Below are 9,253 nucleotides of genomic sequence, written 5' to 3'. Positions count from 1 at the left end.
TGAAAGTCACTTAAAGGTAAAGTCTTTACACAGTTTTGTAAACCAATATATAAGCGTGGTCCATTTTATTTAAGACTAAATATATTCCATAAAAAAAGGATGATCTATAATCTTTTTATGAAATATAAAAACAATTTTCTTTTTAAATTGATCAAAGCCACGGCAGTTGTTATAAAACAGACCGGCCGAATGTTAAAGGTTTCTCGAGCAGAATCAAACAGTTACAAACCATAAAGATATTAATCTACAAAGAAATCAGCGACAAAACTACAGCCGCCAATAGATAATATTAATGACATAGTTTTTACTTTTTTACCATCTCGTAAAAACTGCGGCTACGACAAAAGACGATGGTCGTTTCAGATAAAGGGATCATAAATAACACTTCTGTTTTTTTCTTTTCATGTTTTTAGTTATCATAATTATAGGTTACATTTATAAAGTGGATTATTTATTAAATTTAATGGTTGACATTTTATTTAGGACAGATTTACCTACCCTCTTTAAGTATTTTAACAAACAACGAATTACTAATATTTAAAAGTAAATGTTAACGGTATTTAAAAAGTAAAATGTTTATAGTTATATTTAATTATTTACGACGAAGACGTGAAGGCTCTGCTTGTCTTCAAGGTTGCAGACGTAATATCTACACTAATATTATAGGAGAAAGAAACTAGAGGATAATATGTTTGTTTGTTTGCATTGAATAGGCTGCGAATTTACTGACTCAATTTAACAAATTCTTTAACTGATGGGAAGCTACATTATCCCCGGGTGACAGCCTATATTTATTTTTAGATTTTTTTATTCCGCGCGGACGAAGTGTCATCAAATTAAGTTTATATAACGAAAGATTGTTTTCGCATCTTAAAATAGACACTAGAGGAACAGAAGGAATCCTAGTAACTATAGTAGATCCGAGTAGTTTGGTAGACTTTTAAGTTAAATAACACCTTTCTTCTCTTCTTGTGGTGCCTCTCCGATTAACGAGGGTTGGCGGTCAGTTCTCCATATTTTTGTTTATCCCTTGCGAAACAGTTGGGCAGCACTCGCAATTCCAGTCCACAGGAGAGTCTTTAATGATCATTATTCTTATGTGTAGTTTCTTTAAGACCAGTAGGTACTTATTTGTGTTGAAACGTTTTTGCATTTAATACTTATGCCTCTGTTTCCGTGGCCTTACTGCAGCGGTTATCGACGTTACTTTATTAAATCTCCTCCGTAATTCATTACACGAAGCCTGTGAAAATTAAGTTTGAACACAGCTTCGCCCTTCTTAAATTTCATTCAGTAACTTTAGGATTTATAGCGTAAGTTTCTCGCCTCCAACAATGAACATATTAAAAATACTTGGGTATACGATATTCGCTTCTGCATTGAATATTAAAAATATTAACGTAATTTAATCTTATATTTACTGCTACAATTATAAATTAAACAGTTGCAACTGTTGCACGTGTCCGGGATGATGTAAAATAAATTATAAAGTTTAAAAAAGTTGAATTATTTAAGGTGCGATTTCCTTTCATATGAACCTTGAGTAGAATGCGTTGTAAAAGGGTTAATTCAGTAGCTTTTACATGATGCTAAAAGATGCTTTATAAGGTTACAATGAAACAAACATCTCGAGACCTACATAATTTTAGCACAATTATAATATTATTCTAATACAAATAGTCGATGGTGTTACGTTGTTTCTTAAGACGGTTTCCTTGTAGGAGATGAAAGGCGAGCGGCGGTTGCCTAGCAACGCACCGCGGGTGGGCGTGGCAATCGATACCACCCCAGCTCACCCACTCACCTTCCCTTAGGGCTGCTAAATCGTGCCTATATTGTTTACATTGTTAACGAAACTCTTCAATGTTAAATCTTGCGAATTGTCTCTCTTGTGATGGTGAACAAATAGTGAGATCCCAAAAAATCTCTCGATGAAACCAAGTTTTAAGACGATCTAAAAGTACAGTGCATATAAAATATTTTTCTTACTACAACTTTTTTATTCCAGTAAAATATTTAAAAAAATCAGACAGAATAGAGCTAAGAAAATTCTGGCTGAGAGCTTTTGGCTGAAATTCCACCAAATAAGGGAATGTCTTCAAAGGTTCACAATTAACTTATTACTTTCTCTTACCTATTCTTAGAACTATCTCTATAACTCCATGATAGTGCACAATAAAGTATATTTGTATTTGTATAACGAGACACGTGTTATATCTAAAAATTAGGAAATTAAATAGGTTACATTTTGTTAATGATTAATTTGATAAATAAGATCCTCCTAAATTTAGAAGAATCCTTTTAAAATGTAAATATCATATTTTGCAATGAACTAACTCACAGCCCTATCCGTAAGGAGTTTTATATCCCTTTCCTTTTCACATAAACATCTAATTTAATTTAATCTAAATCTTGTAAACAAAAGGCAAGTACATTAATAACATTCGTGTCAACAAAAAAAAGGTTTCATTTTTGAAGTTAAACTTATGAATATAATGTGAAAATGTATATAAGGTATAATTGTCAAATTGTGAAAAATAAAAAATAATTAAAAAGGATTAAAGTATTTACAAATTACTAACATCATAGATCTACAAAGAATGTTAAGTAGGTAAATTTTAGTAGAATAAATTGTCTTACATATCCTGTGGTGTGGTTTAAACAATTTAAACGGAAAAATTAGAAACTATCAATGTTTCAAACATCTAAACACTTCGTCAAGTCTTTAATATCGCTGTCAAAAAGAAATTGCGTTTCCTTCTCATTTTTGTGCGAAGGGTGTGTCGGCGACAGGCGACAGGCGACAGGTTCAGTCGATACTGTACCTACTATTAGTGCACAAAGGTCGGCTGTCACGCACACACACGCGGGGAGGGCGCGAATTATGACCTGTCGTGAGCAGGCACATCACTACCTGAGACTCATTTCTATATTTCCTTCCTTTGATACGGAGATGGGAAAATTAATACAATTTTAATTAGCTCCTGCTTTGTATATTTTTCATATATCTAAGCCTGTAAACAAATAAGCAATACTTATGATAAAATGAAGTCACGCAAACTCATCAATATGTTTACCCATTTAATAGTGATGTTATGTAAATCTATATCGTGTATATAGTGTATTGTACATTAGTGTATTGTAGCGTGTAACAACCTTTTATTTTATCTGCAGTTCCTGTAGTGTTGTGGATATCCATAGGCTTCGATGATCATCTTGGCGTTCGTCTCTTGTATGCCACTCTCTTTAAAAAATCGAGTTAAGTCCGAAAGTTGTAAAATCTATTGGCTTACAAATATGGATGATATTCTAATTTTTATTCTTAAGTTTTCCCTAAAGTTTGTGGTTGATGCAAAAATCGTCACATTATAGTTGTTAATGAATGCTATAAAAATAAGTACTATAACGTTTATAAAATAGATTATAGTTCAGTATAATAATATTTTTTGTAGACATTTTGATAGGAATGTGCTCATTTAGTTAATAAATATGTAAACAAACTAAAATTTAATATCCGTTGTTTGTTTAAGTTATACGGGAACGTTGTCTCGGCTGGCCACGGTTAATTAAAACAAATCGCTTTTCTTTCTCTCCGGCGTCGACCTCCGCAGCCCCGAGTCCCGGGTCCCGACCATTCCCGTCCAGTCCGGAATGACGGTCCATCCATCCGAGAAATATATGACCCATAAAACCACAATTACGTTTTATAAACACTACATTTATAACTACTTTATGATTGTATTATTTATTTTATGTAATATATTTTGTTGATGTGGGGACTTTGATTTTTTTCTATACTATTTAATGCTTTCAAATATTTAAAAATTTCTGGCCGAGTACACTCCATTAATTTATTGTATACCTTGAGGTTATAATGTTACGGCAATGGCTTATTCAAAATGATAAGGGTTTTTTAAGAGCAATCCTAGTAGATAACTGCATCTACATCTTTATGAGCTAAAAGATAATAATTTCGGATTTGATCAATATCCAATTCTTGCAAATGTTGTTCTCTTTCACAGAACAGCAATATTCAACTAGCTTAAGTAATACCATAATTTTTATTATTATATATGAATGTGATTAAATTCTGTGAGATTGCATTCCACGATCTAGGGAAACTCGCCATCTTCTGTTGATAAACGAAAGAATAATAATAGTCCGTCTCCATGCTAACCTGAGTGAGCAGAAGAGTCACAGGCCGGCGCTCGGCCGAGGCGACGCGCGGCCGATCGCTGCCCTGCACTAAATTTGAATATTTTAATCCTCAATTTAAATTTTTGACATTTTTATTTTATGTTGGTATTCGTGTAGTTTGGTTTTTGATGTTATTTGTCATATTCGGGATAGGGTGCAGCGTTGCTGGCGCCTCGAACGGTTTGTTCACTTGCACCTACACATTTCCCCTGTTTCAACGATTTTTCGTCTGGATAATATTTATTTTATACAGTCATGGATAATTATTTGCTGTGGGAATCGTTGGAATAGTTTGGAAGATTAGACAGTCCTAAAATTGTGTTTTGGTGTAAAGCTTTTTTTCCCCCTGGAATAAATTTTTGCTTTGTGTATAAAAAAAACAATTAAGAACAAGAATCAAACCTTTCTGAGCTACATAATAACAACAAAACTGTTGTTATCAAAGGATTATTATTGTATTATTTGAGGATTAAATATTAACATTCTTTTATGTGTGATTTTATCTTTTTATTACTATTTATCGGGTATTATAATCTAATTCCTTCATCAACGTGAAAAACTGTTATTTACCATGAGTCTTCAAAACACGAGTATAAAAATATGTTGTCCCTGTTTTTTTTACAGAGGATAAAAGAGATGGAGATATTTTTTATATTGTTTTTATTGTAATGGAAACCGAAGGTTAATAAAATAACATTATTTTATTGTTAAGCTTATAATTTGTATGCCACTTGATTGTGTTAATCCCATTGTGTGATCAGTAACTAATAAATATAATTAAAATGCGTGAAAATTAAGCGTACACGCGTGAATCTCACACTAATTGTATTCATGTTGTTAGTCTGTAGATTTAGATTGTTATAATCAGCTTACGTAACGATTATAGCTGGAAGTAAGAAACTTCCCTTTGAATTTTCTTTGTTTGGTGCTCTTACGTATGTATGTGAATTTAGAAATAGTAATAACAATACTTAGAAATCGAAATAGAAAAAAATAATAATAAAAAAATAAAACAAATGTTATATTTCTGTGACAATAGTGAAAATTTATAACTTAGTAAATTTTATTAATTTCTGCAATATTTTTTTAAATTGTTTGTGATTGTAATTGATAATTATTTTTTGTTTCGATTCTTTTTCCATAATAAAATAAGGACTAAAGTCAAAAGTAACTTGTTTATAGCAATTTCGAAGACATCGAACATGACGAGGTGGCCGAGTGGTTAAGGCGTTGGACTGCTAATCCAATGTGCTCTGCACGCGTGGGTTCGAATCCCATCCTCGTCGATATTTTTTGTCCAAGTTTTGATCAAATTAAGTTAAGATTCTTTCTTTTTTTATTAATTAAAAAATGTATAATAATGTGGCATACAAATAAAATGTTTAAGGTTATAAAAATAGTAAAAGGGGATTTATATAATTTTTGAAAATGGTTAAATAGCTCTAATGTCTTTCTTTAATCAGTCCTAAATAAAAATATTTTTTTGAATAAAACTCATATCTGGATATATTGCCGTTATGTTAAAGTTGACGGCGGCGTTAATAGCGGATGACGTCATGATGAACTCATCAATACCGGTTGAGTACACACTATCTTGTGGTTATACATATTAAGTTATTCAAATATTGTTTGTATATGTACAAATTACATAGTGTCATAAAAATCGTGACCAGATATTAGAAATTTTTCTGTTTTTGCAAAATATTAGCAGATTTTTATTAATTTACTTAGATATTTTGTAACTATTCCAAATAAGCACTAGACTTATTTAGAATATGGTTGACCAATGGAGGAATTTGATCTCATGATCGCTTGTACGGATGATCGTATCCTTGACCATTAGGCTATCGGCTATTGGCACTTGTAACTAACGACCTCATGACAGAACTGGCTACATTATCGAAGTCAACTTATCCATACCTAGCCGTGTAATTACCTAAACTACGTCTTTTATACTCCTTTAATCTATTAAAACATACACTAGAGTAGGTACTTTCGTGAATAGTTTGAGACATAGTGTACAGACAGTAGTCAGAGGGGCGCGTCACCCGGCCGCGCTTCCTTCTCGCGCGGCGCGGCCGGAAGCAGCCCTGAATGATTCACTCACCACTTCCCCTTCGAAATATACTGCTATAGACACTGTTCCAGATTTCATAAGAACAATAATACAACTATACACTTATAGACTTGTCTTATAGAATTAAATTTAGAACATTTGGAATTTATATTTAAGTTTCTATAACTTTTATCATTTATATAATTGAAATTGTTAGTCCTAGATTGCATATCCAATGCGTGTACGCACTTTCAGTTATTATTGAGACCAAAAAACTGCAGCAAAAGTGATGGAAGTTTTCCTTCGAAATTAGGACAGACTTTTTCACATTCACATTTGGTTTCATAAAATAATTCTAAATGAGACAAACTAGTTAGATTGTGCTTTGAATTGCCTAACGCAGCGATCATGTTTATGAAAGTGATAAACAACTAAATTATAACTTTTTATTACAAAAATAAATGAGTTAGTATCTGCTATAGAAGGCAAAAGAAGTTAAGTATTGCGGGAGAGATTTTTTTAATACGTGCAAATAATTAGATGAGGCGTTGCAGCGGCGGTGCACGCGGCGGCCGCGTGGCGTCGCCACCGTCGCATTGTTGTTCAAGTTATTTATGAATATTGTTTCGCGAGGCCGCCAACTACGAGGAGTAGATCGCCGACACGCGACCACCAGTCCATGATGGATGTCTACATGCACTTATGAACACTTAGTAATCTATATGGTTTTAGGGATTCTTCGAAAGCTGTTTGTTACTGAGAGGGAACTCTGGGTCACTAGAATTGTATATTTTATAAGTATTTTTAACTAGCTTTTACCCGCGACTCCGTCCGCGCGGAATAAAAAATAAAAAACGGGGTAAAAATTATCCTATGTCCTTTTCCTGGTTCTAAGCTACCTGCCCACCAATTTTCAGTCGAATCGATTCAGCCGTTCTTGAGTTATAAATAGTGTAACTAACACGACTTTCTTTTATATATAAAAGATTTGCAATATAAAAGTTATAAGAAAAGTTATAAGGTTATTTTAAAGAGAACTTGCACTTTGGTAATGATTACGGCCGCGGAAATGAAAAATTACAATCATAGAGCAATGATTCGATGATGATTTAATTGAATTGAAATAGTAGATTACCAAATTATTAGTTTTATTTTTAAGAAAGAGAGTTTATAGTTAAAGAGAGTTCTGAATAATTACAAGATTTTTTACAGTCGTACTATTATATTTATTACATATTTATTTTTCAAAATTTGATTGCAATAATCGTGTATGAGATATTGGCTTTTAAAATATGTTATTTATTTATATTTAATAACGGTAAGGCAAAGTATCAGAAGAGCAATAAACAACATTTGAGTGATAGTTACTGGTCATAGCGTTTGTATAAATTAGAATTCCTGTTTATAAATCGTTTTATGTTAGTTATTTAAATTGAATTATGATTTACGCTTATCTATTACGAAATTATTTTTATGATTTTTTTTAACATTAATAATTTTATACAATAAAATTTCATTTAAAGTTGGCTATGATATTACATATATGAAAACTAGATTTAGACTGTTTTATAAATATATACTTAAATAACTGAATAAAAGGTAAATTCTAAAACTGCCAAGTCGTTTTCAAGTTTTCCTTAGAAATTATTTAAAGTATAGTATAGTAAGTATATTTATTTCAATATACTTGAGAGCGGCAAATTAATTGATATTATATTTGTTCTTCATATACATGATGAAATCGCAATAGTACGATCACCTTTACCCTCTCTTATAAAAGGTTAAAATTCATGAGTTTTTTTGTATTTTATTGACGAAATCCTAGTTCCCCAATAAATTGGTCAATAAATTATGAAATATAACGTGGGCTTAGGTCGCCGATTGATATCGGAAACGGGGCTATGGGGGCGTGGAGGGGCGACTTCCGCTATGCCTACTGCCTCCGCGCCCCCCAACCCGCGGTCATAACTCATCATCTCCGCACGGGGAAAACACCCCCAATTCCGCGAGCGCAAACAAAAATAAAGATTTGTGTGAATTATATCCCTTCGTGTTATCAAAAGGGGGGAAACATTGTGAGATACAAAGAAATGTAAATCCGAGGACGTTTGTCTTTTGTTTATCTTAAAGTCCTGTAAGCTTTTAAGTAAACGGTGTTATTATATAAAGAAACAACGCATGCGAAAATTGCTCATTAAATGTCATACTAAAAGAGTGTTTGGTTGTCATCGTTTAGAAATGAAAACATGAACATACGATAAGCTTTATTTATTTCATGCAAACCAATTCTATACAAGCACATGCAAGCATGATTTTCAGCACCAGTTTACGCACGTTATTACGCAACCACCACGAATATAGTTGATATATTAGAATGACGATTTCATGGTTAGCGCCTGATAATTTTATCTTGCACTAAACTACTTACATTTATGCTGATTACAAATGTCACAGATAAAAAACGATCAATGAACTATTTGGGGCTTTTATATCTAATCTATTATAGATCCACGAGTATTCTTATTATGTTTTATATGTTTTTGTGAAGAAAATAACAGTGCTCATGACGAAGTTGTCTGTTTGAAAAACATACAAAAATTATTGAAATCAATAGAAGATTATATTCATTAACTAAATATATTTTTCGTAGTGCAATCCTTCCTTTTAACTTTATAGGTTAGGTATTCTTGGTTTCAAAAGGTTATTTATGCTGAGCGTTCCGCCTAATTAATTGCCTACAAATAGTACAACTTGTTAGAAATAGATAATTTCAAATGTGACAGGCGTAACAAATTCCTTAAACCGTTACATGATAGTATTTAATGCGTTTAGTACTTAGTAGTTTCCTGTATCTAATTTGTAAAACTTGCACGTATTCGTTTAGTAGTTTTCCGTGTACGTTTACGTGCGGGCTGTGTTCTATTAGTAGTATTTTTGTCGACAGGCAGCCAAATGAAAACTTCTTCGCGATATGTTTGTTCCTACACTGAACTTGTACTG

The 9,253-nt window shown here is 32.3% G+C and overlaps 1 non-coding gene across 1 annotated transcript; it reads left to right on the top strand.

Annotated features, from left to right (window-relative positions):
- The first annotated feature begins 5,401 nt into the window (after positions 1–5,401).
- Trnas-gcu lies at positions 5,402–5,483 on the top strand. Its single transcript has one exon. It is a non-coding gene; the product is annotated as a tRNA-Ser (tRNA).
- Positions 5,484–9,253: the final 3,770 nt, after the last annotated feature.

Source organism: Papilio machaon, chromosome 3 (assembly GCF_912999745.1).
Source record: "Papilio machaon chromosome 3, ilPapMach1.1, whole genome shotgun sequence".
In the NCBI taxonomy this organism is placed as follows: domain Eukaryota; kingdom Metazoa; phylum Arthropoda; class Insecta; order Lepidoptera; family Papilionidae; genus Papilio; species Papilio machaon.
Note: the sequence above shows the minus strand (reverse complement) of the source record. Positions and strands in the feature narration are given on the sequence as shown.